Source organism: Dipodomys merriami, unplaced genomic scaffold (assembly GCF_024711535.1).
Source record: "Dipodomys merriami isolate MVZ:Mamm:240054 unplaced genomic scaffold, mDipMer1.0.p SCAF_1, whole genome shotgun sequence".
NCBI lineage: Eukaryota > Metazoa > Chordata > Mammalia > Rodentia > Heteromyidae > Dipodomys > Dipodomys merriami.
The window spans coordinates 99,044,603-99,058,332 of NW_027202270.1; the positions used below are offsets into that span (position 1 = coordinate 99,044,603).

The window sequence follows — 13,730 nt, forward strand, 5'->3', positions numbered from 1 at the left end:
GAGCAGCCACCGAGAGCAGGGCAGAGCAGGGGAGAGCGCCGAGTCCCCAGGTAGAGCGCCCGGAACTTGGAGGCCCGGCAGGACGTCCCCGCTCCCCGCCCGGCGGCGGATCCTGCTCAAGGGCAAGGGGGGGACCCAATTTGGGCTCCGGCACCGGCAAACCCGGCCCGCCTCTGGCGAGGCCCCGGGAGACGAACAAAGGGGCCAAGCCGGGGTGGGGGTGGGGGGAATGGCAGCAGCCCGGCTAACCTCCCTCGCGCCCGGGTCCCGCTCCTCGCCCGCCGCTGGGCGTCCCGGATCTCGGTCCCAGAGGCCTGGCCCTTCCGACGGCCCAAAGGCGCTCTCACCTCCCCTTCTCGCGAGCTCTTACCCAGGCTTGGCGTCCCAAACTGCTCCCGGTCCAGCTCCCAAAGCAGGCCGCGGGCAGAGCCAGGCCCGGCCGCGGCCCTCGAGTTCCCAGGAAGCCGCAGGCCGCGCAGGTCGAGCCCGGCAGGCGGCACAGGAAAAGCCGCGTCTCGTCCCTCCCCTTCCTCCGGCGGGGACCTGGTGACAGGGGGGGAGGCGAGAGGTTTCCCCTCAGCAGCGGCGGCGGCGGCCGACGGCGGAGGTCGGGTCCCCGGCACGCGGCTCCTCAGGCCCTGCAGTTCAGAGGGAGGCCCGCGCGGGGTTGCCGGCGGCAGCGGCGGGGGCAGGCCGCGTCCATCGCGATCCGGGAGGGGGAAGGGAGAAGGGTCGGGCGAGAGCCGGGCGGGGAGTCGGCCGAGGGCGGCCCAGCCCGGCGGAGGCGGAGCGAGTTCCGCGCTCCAGCCGGCGACCCTGCCGGCGGCCACCTGAGGCGCTGCGGAGACGACCGACCCACAGCGCAGGGGCGCCAACCCGGGAGGGGGGCGCCGGACGGGCACGGCGCGTCGCCGCGTCGCCCCGGCCCCGCGGCCTCGAGCTCCTCGGCCGACGGCTCCGCCTGCTCTAGGCCGGCTCTAGCGCCGCGCCGTCAGTCGGAGCGCGCCCCCCCCCCCCGCCCCCGGCACCCGCGAACCTCGTGCTCGCACGTTCCGCTTGTTTTTGCTCGGGTCCCGCACTTCCTGTGCTCCTGCCCGAGGGCCCCTCCCCCCACCCCTCCCGCCCCTGCTGCGCCCGCCACCAGCTTCCCTCCGCGCGCACGGAAGTGGCGTCGGAGGGAGGAACAGCGCCGCCCTTCGGCCAGGGGAGGCACAGCATCCCCCCCGCTGTTCTCTACAAGGACTGGCAAATGGGTTCTGTATCCGCTAGGCTTTATGTCCATTCTACAGGTGGAAGAATTGAGGCCCCCCGCAACGCGAAAACGCGGGTTCCCCCTCGTCTCTGTACTCGACAACACTGAGAGTGGACTTGCTGCTGCTTTTCCTGTGGGTTATGGCCACAGATACTTCCTGGCCAAGACCTTCACCCCCCCACCCTGCTTTTTTACATATTTGAATAATATCAGCTGCTTGCAGATATTTTAGGATGTACAATACCTTTAAATCAAGAAACGAAGTCTCTTGGTTTGTTAGATAGGTAAAGCTGGGCCCTGTTGTGTTCTTATCTTTTTACCTTTGAACAAAAACAGTATGAATACTTCATGATGCTATTTGAGACCTGAGACCTTAAACAACCAGACTTGCTTTGGGTAATTTTTTTTTCCCAATTTGCATTGGATAGGTAATATGTCCCCTAGGTCTTCTGTTAACAAATCCAGTCAAGAGTATCTTGGCACAACGCAACACTTGAAGTATTAAGAAGCTGGGACTACTAGGAAAATCTTAGAAGAGGAATTAGATTCTTTCTGGATCTTGAAGAACTGGACACTAAAGGACAGTGGATAGTGAGGGGACAAATACAAAAAGAGAGAAGAAAAGGAGAGAGCCAGCTTTCATCAATAGGAGAGAGAAAGTCAGGGCTATAGGGAGAAAGTCCAAGAATGAGGATGCAGAAATTAGGCTGTTGCAACATGGAAAATAAGTCCAAAGAAGATTTATATGGCAAGAGCATCCAGAGTGGCTGAAAATAACTATATACATAAGGATATCAGCTGGAAGTTGGAAGTTGGTAATGTTCTAATATGGAAAAAAAGTAAGGCCCCATCATTTGGTAGTAAGAATCAAAAAGAAAGAAATGTACAAACTATTTTAAAAGACAATATATCTGAATTTAAGTGATTTTGTTTTCAGCCCTTGCAGAGACAATACCTGGAAGCTAGGGAAATGATTATGCTATTTACAGAAAATGGAAAAGTTAAGAAAAGTGAACTAAGTTCCTTTACTAATTTTTTCGGTGTGTTTTTCTTTATTCCTGCACCATTTCTACCTGCATCACTCCGTTCCTTTCCCCAAGATTAGTAACTATAGTGTGCTTTAAATAAACCTTATCAAAATAATCCTGTGATTTTATGTGTTTTCTAAAGACATATGCTATATATATATGTACTTATGATATGTAATTATCATATATTTATTATATGTGTGTGTTTCTTGAGATTGAACCAGGTTCTTACTCATTCTAGGCAAGTGCTCTACCACTGGGCTACACCCTGAGCCCATATAAACTCAAAATACAAAAAGAAATTCATATATGAGATCCCAGAACAGAGCATTAAGGAAAAGGAGCTAAGTTCTAAAGAACACGAAAGATCCAGGTGAAGGCACACTTAAATACATGTAAAGAAAAAAAACCCAGGAAGTGATTACATGCTTATATTTCAACATAATGCCAAAACTTAAAAATCATGCTCTTGGCCAAGTACTGTCCTGGAAGTTGTAGACTTCAGACTTTGTAAACTATAAAAAGTCTAGAGGAGAGGAAAAACTGAAGGGAAGTGAAAGAAGGGTAGACATTGTCCAAAAGGAAATGTACTCTTTACCTGACATATGAAACAGTAACTTCTCTGTACAATACCTTAACAATAACAATTTAAAAAGTGCAAAAAGTCTAGAAGAAGGTAGTATCTCTACACACAGTCTTTGTTATCTTTCTCATAACATTTGTTACATGATATTGGAAGGTATACTCTTGGAACATGGGGACACAAAAGCCTTGAAAGGCTTCAAAAATGCTGTGTAAAGACCAAGTATAGAGGTAATCCTGTAATCCCAGCTACCCTGGAGGTGGAGGTGGAAAAATCCAGGGTTCAAGGCTAGCCTGGGAAAAATTTAGAAAGATCCTGTCTCAAAAAAATTTAAATACAAAAGGGCTGGGGGTGGGGGGCAGTGTGTGTGCATGGGTCAAGTGGTAGAGTGCTTGCTTAGCATGCACAAGGCCCTGGGTTTGATTCCCCACTCCCACACACAAAAAGAAGTGATAGTGGTGGCTCACACCTCTAATACTAGGTACTCAAGAGTATGAGATCTAAGGAACACAGTTCAAAGCCAGCCTGGACAAGAAAGTCCAGAAGACTTCAGTTAACCATCAAAAAGCCAGAAGTGGAGGTATGGCTCAAGTGGAAGAGCATCAGCCTTGAGTGAAAAAGCTAAAGAGTTACTCCCAGTCCCTGAGTTCAAGCCCCAGTACCAGCAAATAGGCACACACACACACACACACACACACACACACACACACACACACACACACACTATGAGCTACATCTCAGATGTTAAGTCAGAGCTCACCAGCTATTAGGGAGACCATGTGGACAGGTATAGATACAAAGATCTACAGAGGGCTTCTCTTAGGGAGAAGGAAACAGAATTAGCCCCCTTTCATGGAGGATCTTCAATACACATAAAGTCACCTGGATCCACTCATAGGACCTAAAAGGAAGATATTCATCACCTAAATTTGAAGTCTTATTTGATGAGCTGTCATATACCATGAATTAATTTTAGCTAAATCTTATAATTTTCTTCTCTCTGACATACTCATATGGCATTATGTATCACAAACATTAATTTGTCATGTTATATATATATATATATATTTTATATATATGTATATATATGCTACAGAATATAGGCATTTCTTTAACTTTGAACTGGAAATGTCCATGGCTATACACAACTTCTCAGAGGCTCAGCATGTGAATATGTAGTCTATAATTTTGGAATAGTACATTAACTATGACTAGAACCTAGAGCAATGTCAGAGACCATTTCCCTTGGTCTCTTCCAGTGGTAGAAGACCATGGTTGTTATTGGCTACAGTTTGCTAAAGTGAGCTATGAAGAGTGAGACTTGTCCTGTTTGAGCTGTGAAACCCTGAACAAGCCACTTAACTTCTGAGGTTTTTTTCCTTTTTATATACAATCAAAATAAGATTTAACACTAAAACTAGTTTGGTTTTATTTCAGCAAGTCTTTATTTTGCATTAATAAATAGATACTTGCTCTATCTTCTATCATTTTGAAAAAGAACAAAAAAAATCAATGAAGTATTCTCTGGCATCCTGAAGTATGTTTTTTTTTTTTTTACAGCCCTGTAATATTTCCAGGGTTGAGAAATTAATACTTCATGAGGCAAGTATATATATTTTTTGGGGGGGGTCCAGTCGTGGGGCCTGAACTCTGGGCCTGGGTGCTGTCCCTCAACTCTTCAGCTCAAGGCTAGCGCTCTACCACTTGAGCCACAGCACCACTTCTGGCTTTTTTCTTTTTGCTTATGTGGTGCTGAGGAATCGAACCCAGGGCTTCAGACATGCAAGGCAAGCGCTCTACCACTGAGCCACCTTCCCAGCCCTAGGCAAGTATATTTTACTTTGCCCTCCTCATACCAGTTATTATATGAGTTATTACACAATTATTACAGAAAGAGTGGGAGACTCAACAGACCAGTGTTGAAAACCTAGTTCTTGTCTCACTAACTCTTTTTTTTTTTTTTTTTTTTTTTTGGGTCCAGTCATGGGGCCTGAACTCTGGGTCTGGGTGCTGTCCCTCAGCTCTTCAGCTCAAAGCTAGCGCTCTACCACTTGAGCCACAGCACCACTTCCGGCTTTTATTTTTTTGCTTATGTGGTGCTGAGGAATCGAACCCAGGGCCTCATGCATGCAAGGCAAGCGCTCTACCACTGAGCCACCTTCCCAGCCCTTGTCTCACTAACTCTTAACTTGGGAAAGTTATTTAACCCCATCCAAACCTCAGTTTCCTCCTATACTACTACTATCCAAACTACTACCTAATTTGATCATAAGAATTAAGGAGATTCAAGCCCCACGACCGACAAAAAAAAAAAAAAAAAAAGAATTAAGGAGATTATATATACAAAGAATCTAGGCCACTAGTTCTTAACCTTAGTTGCACATTAGATTCACCTGTCAAGCTTTAAAAAAAAAAAAATACTGGGCTGGGAAGGTGGCTCAGTGGTAGAGCGCTTGCCTTGCATGCTCAAGGCCCTGGGTTCGATTCCTCAGCACCACATAAGCAAAAAGAAAAAAGCCGGAAGTGGCGCTGTGGCTCAAGTGGTAGAGCACTAGCCTTGAGCTGAAGAGCTGAGGGACAGTGCCCAGGCCCAGAGTTCAGGCCCCACGACCGGACCCAAAAAAAAAAAAAAAAAAAATACTGTAATAGCAATATTTGGGAGGAAAAGGCAATAGGATTTTGAGTTCAAGACCAGCTTGGGCCACACAAGACACTGTCTCTAACAATGGCAACAAAAAAAGAAGCAAATGAATAAGTAAAATAAATAAATGAAATTAAAAAATAAAAGTGGGGAGCTGGGAAGGAGGCATAGAGTGCCTGCCTTGCATGTATGAAGCCCTGGGTTCGATTGCTCAGCACCACATAAGCAAAAAGAAAAAAGCTGGAAGTGGTGCTGTGGCTCAAGTGGTAGAGTGTTAGCCTTGAGCTGAAGAGCTGAGGGACAGCATCCAGGCCCAGAGTTCAAACCCCACGACTGACAAAAAATAATAATGGGCTTCCTTTTTTTAAGACAGTTTTGGGTTTACAGAAAAACTGAATGGAAAGTTCAGTGAATTCCCATGTATACTTAGCCTCCCCCAGACATATTTGGTACAATTGATGCTGACCCTACCTGGCCACACATCATCCAAGTCCATAAGTTTATGTTAGGGCTAACTCTCAGTATTGTACAGCCTATAGATTAAGAGCAATGTAAAATGATATATATCCACTTTTATAAGTGCACAGAATACGAGATGGGGGGCATGGCTCAGGCAGTAGGGCACCTGCCAGTGAATATAAAGCTTCAATTAGCAAGTGTAGGTCTCCAACAGAAAAGCAAGTATACTGCCTGAAATTGCCTGTGTGCCTGCTCTGGTATAACTAGCTCACCCCTGTAAGTCTAGCTACTCAGAAGCTTTTTGTTTTGTTTTGTCAGTTGTGGGGCCTGAACTCTGAGCCTGGGCAATGTCCCTCAGCTCTTCAGCTCAAGGCTAGCACTCTACCACTTTGAGCCACAGTACCACTTTCAGCTTATGTGGTGCTGAGGAATTGAACCCAGGGCCTCATGCATGAAAGTCAAGTACTCTACCTCTGAGCCACCTTCCCAGCCCCATTTAGGAAATTTTGAAACATAAAGTTCAAAATAAAAATAAAAATAAGCCAAGTGTTAGAGGCTCACGTCTGTATTCCTAACTACTTAGGAGACTGAAATCTGAGGATTGAGGTTTGAAGCCAGACCAGACAGGAAAAGTCCAAGAGATCCTCATTTCTAATTAACCACTCAGAAAAAGCGGGAAGTAGTGCTGTGGCTCAGGTGGTAGAGTGCTAGGCTTGAGCAAAAAGAGCTCAGGGACAGTGCCAAGGACTGGAGCTCAAGCCCCAGGACTGGCCTGAAATAAAAAATAAATTGCCCAACAGGCACTGGTGGCTCACAGCTACAATCCTAAGTACTCAGGAAGCTGAGATCTGATGCTCACACAGTTCAAAGCCATCCAGACCAGGAAAGTCTGTGAGACTCTTATCTCTAATTAACCACCAGAAAACCTGAAGTGGTGCTGTGACTCAAAGTGTTAGAGTGCTAGCCTTGAGCAAAAGAGCTCAGGGACAGCACCCAGGACCAGAGCTCAAACCCCACTACAAGTAACTAACTAACTAACTAAATAATTAAATAAACAAATAAATTTCCTGTTTTTTTTCCTATACCCCTGTCAACTACATGTCTCTTTCTGTATCCTTTTGTATTTTTCAGAATGTCATTCAATTGGAATTATATAGCATATATCCCTTTCAGATCAGCTCATTCATTTGCTCATTCATATGCACTAAAGATTCCTCTTTGGCTTTAGTATCTCATTTTTTAAATGCTGAATAACATTAAATTGTCTGGATATACCAGCTGGATATATCCAGCTGCCTACTGAAGGACCTCTTGATTGCTTCCAAAGTTTTTGTTTGCTTTTGTTTTAGTGCTGGGGTTGAACCTAGGCCCCTGTGCATGCTAAACATGTGTTTTACCGCTGCATATACGCTAAGCTCCCTGCTTCCAAATTCTGTTTGTTTCTTAATGTCTTTTTTATAACGGTACTGGGGTTTGAACTTAAGGTCTTACGCTTGCACCACAGACATTCTACCACTTAAGCTGAAACCTCACTGGTAAGTCTTAACAGTTATGAACGAAGCAGCTATGAGAGCTGATGTGAAAGTTTTTGTGTGGGCTTCAGGTCTTTCGTCAGATTTTGGGAGGGGATTTTGTTTTTTAGTCAAGGAGTGATTTTCTTTCTTTCTTCCTTTTTTTTTGTCAGTTGTGGGGCTTGAACTCTTGGCCTGGGCTCTGTCCCTCAGCTCTTCAGCTCAAGGAGAGTGCTCTACCACTTAAGCTACAGCGCCACTTCCGATTTTCTGGTGGTTAATTGGAGATAAGAGTTTCACAGACTTTCCTGCCTGGGCTACCTTTGAACGGTGATCCTCAGATCTCAGCTCCTGAGTAGCTAGGATTACAGGCATGAGCCACAGGTACCTGGCAAGGATTGATTTTCTAATTAATGGATTGTAAAAGTTCTTTGCATATTTTACTAACAGTATGAGATATATCTTTTGTAAAAGTATTTTCTCCATCTAGGGAACTTGGAAAATTTCATATGTACAGGCTATTCCTTAGATCAGCATTTCAGTCAGAAGGTAGGATGAAGGTACCAGTTACCTCTCTGTCTCTGTCTCTCTCTGTCTCTGTCTCTATCTCTGTCTCTGCCTCTGTCTTTGTCTCTCTTAGATATAAGAGTCCCATTATGTAGAGCAGATAGACTTCAAACTATACTTTGTCTTAACATCCTGAGTGCTGGAATTATAGATGTGCCTCACCACTCCCAGATCATCACTGCAGATACGTAGGGTTTTTCATTTTCTTTTGTTTTTATGTGGGTCTTAGGACTTGAACTCTGGGCTTGAGTTTTCTCACTCAAGGTTACTGCTCTACCAATTAAACCACCACTCCATTTCCTGATTTTTGGTGGTTAATTAGAGGTAAGAGTCTCATAGACTTTCTTGCCAAAGCTACCTTCAAACCAAAATCCTCCGATTTCAGCCTCCTAAGTAGCTAGGATTATCTAATCAGGATACTGACTTCACAATTTGAAGTCAGTCTAGGCATAAAAGACTACTGTCCTCTGTCTCCAAAACAACCAGCCAAAAGCAGGGCTGGAGGATGTCTCAAGTGATAGAATGCCAACCGAGCAAGCAAGCCAAGCAATTGTGAGACCTTCAGTTCAACCCTCAGTATTGAAAAAAAAAATAAACAAAATTTGAAAACTTAAATCTAAACTTTTTTTTTTTTTCAGTTGGTCATGGAGCTTGAACTCTGGGCCTAGGCGCTGTCCCTCAGCTCTTCAGCTCAAGGCGAGCTCTCTACCACTTGAGCCACACCATTACTTCCAATTTTCTGACTGGTTTTTTAGAGATGAGTCTCACAGCCTTTCCTGCCTGGGCTGGCTTTGAACCATGATCCTCAGATCTCAGCTTCCTGAATAGCTAGGATTATAGATGTGAGCCACCACATCCAGCTCTAAAATCTCAACTTTATGTTACACACATTACCTCACAATCTGTTGCTTTTCCACTCCAAGCTCAGATGTGTCTCAGCTATAGCTGATTTCTGAACATAGACATAAAGTTGTTTTTTGGTACTTGGAATTGAACCCAGGGCCTCCGAAACACTAGGTGAACACTCTACCACTCAAGCTAGGCCCTAGCATACTCTTTCTATAACTCCTCTTCGTATTCCTCCTCTTCTTCTTTTCTCCTCCCTGTCCCTTCTCCCTTTCCCTCCTCCCTCCTCTTTTTTTTTTTTTTTGAGATTAAAAAAAATCTCACTACGTAGTCCTACACTGGCCTCAATCTTGTGATCTTCTTGCTTCTACCTCCTGAACCCCTGAGTACCTGGAATTGTAGGTGAATGCCACCATGCTAGAAAAAGGCATCTAGCCAGTCCTGGGGCTTCAACTCCGGGCCTGGGTGCTGTCCCTGAGCCTCTTTGTGCTCATGGCTAGTGTTCTACCACTTGAGCCACAGCACCACTTTGGGCTTTTTCTGAGTAGTTTATTGGAGTTAAGAGTCTCATGGACTTTCTTGCCCAGATGGGCTTCAAACCACAATCCTCAGGTCTTAGCCTCCTGAGTAGCTAGGATTACAGGTGTGAATCACTGGCATCCAGCTGCATCAATACTTTTTAAAGAGCTCTACGTAACTAATATGTGACCAACACTAAGAAATACTGTTCTTGGTCAACATAATAATGATAATAAAAATAATAATATTGACTATAATACTTAATACTAAATCTAAATTTTATGAGCACGTATTATCTCTAAACACTCTTATGTGTTTTACAGTTACTAACTCATATGATCTTAGCTGTTTCACCTTACTGTTGATGGGAAATTGACCTCTCTGAGCTTTACTTATCCTAATGAATAAGACAGACACAATAAGATTAAATAACTCCTTATAGGAGCATTATTTAAATAAGATAATGCATGTAAAATGCCTACCACTTAAGCATTCAAAATATCAGCTATTAATATGAGTTATTATTAGGTTTGCTTTCTAAAATGGCATGTTATGTCTTTTCCCTCTCCATTCAACAGATCACATAATAATTCTACTCATGTCTCCCTTTTTCAGGATGAAACAATTCCAGTACTTTCAGTTGCTTTACCCTTCCTGGGCACATTATACTTTCTGTTAATGTTCATGAACTGATTCCTAAATCCAGTCTTCCAATATTGTCAGTCCAGAACAGAGCAATGCAGTCTTCTGTGACCTTGCCATGAGAGAGTCGTAGCATGAGAGGGTCATAGCATTCTTTCGTCTCAGAGTTTGTAGCAAAGTAAAGCCTTCACTTTTTGCTGCCTGAACTTCTGAGCTAGATTCTCTTCATTTGTTTAATTTTGCAGTTGAAAGCTTGTCCTTAATATTTAGCCTGACTGGGCTGGGAATGTGGCTCAGTGGTAGAGTGCTTGACTAGCATGCATGAAGCCCTGAGTTCAATTTCTCAGTACCACATACACAGAAAAAGCCAAAAGTGGCACTATGGCTCAAGTGGTAGAGTGCTAGCCTTTACAAAAGAATCTCAGGGACACTGTCCAAGCACCAGGACTGACCAAATACATATATTTGGCCTTATTAACTCTCATCTTGTTGGTCTGTCTCATTGCTTCCAATGGGGATCTCTGTGAACCCTGACTGGATGGATGGCCAGCCTTCCAAATGCTTTATTAATAGTCAATTAGATAAAAGGTGTTAAGACAGAGGATGGCCAAAACAAAATTTGTGGCATATCACAAACCATTCATCAAGTAGTTATCCATTCCATTAAGTAACAGCCTCCCAGTAGTCATGTCAGATAGCTGTGACTACCTAATAATTATCACCTGACCCACCTACCTCCTTTAAAAAAAATAATTGTAATAACCTCTTATCTAAAATATGATGATAGTAATAAAATCTCTAAGATTTCTCTCCTTCCCCCCCCCTTTTGTGATACTGAAGTTTGAACTCGGAGCCATGTACTTGCTTCCTTGTTAGGTGGTGTTTTTACTACGTAAGCCCACTTAGAGCCCTATTTTTTTTTTTAAGGTTTTAAAGAAACTCTTATCAAATATCTTCTTGAAATTGACTTCCACCAACTATGTTATTCCAACAATTTTGGGAGAAGCTGGATGAAGGCTATGTAAGAATTTTTAAAGTATTTTTGTAACTTTTAGAAACCTGACATATTTCAAGATAAAAAAATTAAAAACACGACAGTAAGTTAAGCTTGAGATGACTAATTCTTAGTAATTCTGTCTTCTAGGAATCACGGCTTATTTTCTAAAGACCCCCTTTTTGTAAACGACATATTTAAAAATAAACTCAAATGTTTTGACAGTTTGTTACATAATTCACTATAGTCACCAAATCTTGGTAGTAGTGACAAAAGCCAAATCATATTGTAAAAACTGTGTACTTCATGTTCCTAATTAGTTGTTCCTGTTCCAAGGCTAGAAAACATTTCTATAACTTGCTAAGATTCTGCCCTTTAGTCTTAAGGAAAATTATTCTTTTTTTAATCTCTTACTTTTCATTGTTATTATGAAGGATATATAGAGGGGTTACAGCTACGTAAGTCAGGTAATGAGTACATTTCTTTTTGGACAGTGTCACCTTTCCTCCCTTGCTCTTTCCCAGATTAAGAGAAATAATTTTTGTGAGTAAATAAAAAGTTGCTACTCTGAATTCCCATATTAGGATGTATAATACTTACTTATAAGCTTGAAGGAAAAATAGAATCCAATAGTAGTTTTCTACTGATCCAGTAGAAACTTAACTTCTATAAGAAATATTTTCTTGGGGCTGGGAAGGTGGCTCAGTGGTAGAGCACTTGCCTTGCATGCATGAGGCCCTGGGTTCAATTCCTCAGTACCACATAAGCAAAAAGAAAAAAAGCCGGAAGTGGTGCTGTGGCTCAAGTGGTAGAGTGCTAGCCTTGAGCTGAAGAGCTGAGGGACAGCGCCCAGGCCCAGAGTTCAGGCCTCATGACCAGACCCTCCCCCCCAAAAAAGAAATATTTTCTTATTATCTCTTGGAAAATGTATATTAGGAAAAAATTACATAATTAGTGCATAATTTTGAAAACTTTCCCTCTGGATATAGTCATTGTTTTTATTATGATAATGGCATTATGGTTATGTTTTCTTAAAAAGAGTCCTAATAGCTTAATGATGTATACTAAGCCAGGAGCCAGTGGCTCATGCATGTAATCCTAGCAGCTCAAGATGCTGAGATATGAGGATCGGTGTTCAAAGCCAGCAAGAGCTTGGGCAGGAAAATCTGTGGGACTCATCTGCAATTACCACCAAAAGAACTGAAAGTAGAGCAGAGGTTCAAGTGATAGAACACTAGCCTTGAGCAAAAAAGCTCAGGGACAGTACCCAGGCCCTGAGTTCAAGTCCCAGGACTCACACTAATCGAAAAATAACAGCAAAAATCTTCTAAGATGTTTGAATAAATACAATGGGGTTTAAGAGAACGTTCATCAGCAGGTTTGTTAGTGCATAGCTGTAATTTTTTACCCAGCCCAGGGGAAGATGAGGCTGGAGGATTCAGTTGGAGGATGATCTGGGCTACACAGTGAGACCTTGTCTCAAACACAAAACAAACAACATACATTGAACCATTAATTACTCTCCTCTGAAAGACATATTGAAAAAAGGAAAATAAGGGAGAGGATTTTAAAAAATTTTATATTTAGTGTTGACTATTTTCACAATCACACAATTTTTAAAAAATGGAAAATTCAGAGTAAAAAACAAAGAACAATAATCACTATCTTGAGACAATTATTAAACATTTTGTTATCATTTCTTTGCTCCTTTCATGAATGGATAAAACAGACTGTTGTGGCATTGTTATATAACAGGAAGGCAATGTGAAGTAAAACTACTTTTAAGCCTTACCTTGAAAAATTGCATTCTATTGATTTTCCTTTCAGACTTTTTATATCTCAAAAATCCAAAATTCAGGGCTGGGAATGTGGCTTAGCTTGCCTAGTATGCATGAAGCCTTGGGTTTGATTCCTCGGTACCACATAAACAGAAAAGGCTGGAAATATCGCTATGACTCAAGTGGTAGAGTGCTAGCCTTGAGCAAAAGAAGCTCAGGGACAGTGCCCAGGCCCTGAATTCAAGCCCCAGGACTGGCAAAAAAAAAAAAAAAAAAAAATCCAAAATTCACCTGTCCATCACCACCCAAGCTATCTGAGAGTGATTTTTACCCCTTCTACCATCAAAATACATAAGGCTGAGGATGGAGTTTTTCTAGATGAGCTAGAAAACATAGCTAACTTTCCTTTAGCAGTGAGAATTTTACACTTCTCTTAGGGTTCAGCATATAGTCTACCAAAACAGCAGAGTTAAAGTGGTGACCAGTTACTCAGGAAAGTTGCTTAAGGTAAAAAAAAATCCATCTAGAGCATTCCCAATAACAAACTTACCTCAAGACCATTTGCCACAAATCATCTGAATCATTATTTGTAAGACCTAGATAGGCAGAGTAGAATCTACTATAGGAACGAATAGACCAGGAAATAGCATTTGCTTTACTAAATAAATGTCAATGGCTGCTAACACCTGCAAACTGTAGATCCACCTTATTAAAGTAAGAATGTGGATAGTTGAGGTATTCTAGAGATGAGGCGAAAACCTTCTAAGCAACTGTTTATATACTAGTGTTCTTTCAAAATTGCCATGCACATGTGACTCCCATATTTTACTCAATTATATTAGATCCATAATCAATTTTTAGTATGCACATGGTATCAGAGGTATATATAACAAGTTTAGGAAAATATAGT

General features: G+C 42.7%; 1 protein-coding gene across 7 annotated transcripts in view; it reads right to left on the minus strand.

Moving 5' to 3' along the window:
- The window catches only part of Hectd1 (HECT domain E3 ubiquitin protein ligase 1), a 103,397-nt gene extending 102,673 nt beyond the window's left edge, over window positions 1–724 (minus strand). For 3 of the 7 annotated variants that reach the window (XM_070026340.1, XM_070026365.1, XM_070026321.1), the window contains exon 1: window positions 371–722. The gene's annotated coding sequence lies outside the window, so the exon portion shown is untranslated. Of the gene's footprint in view, window positions 1–370 lie in introns of all 7 variants that reach the window. The other 4 variants (XM_070026324.1, XM_070026347.1, XM_070026356.1 and 1 more) reach the window with 3 other exon arrangements.
- Window positions 725–13,730: the final 13,006 nt, after the last annotated feature.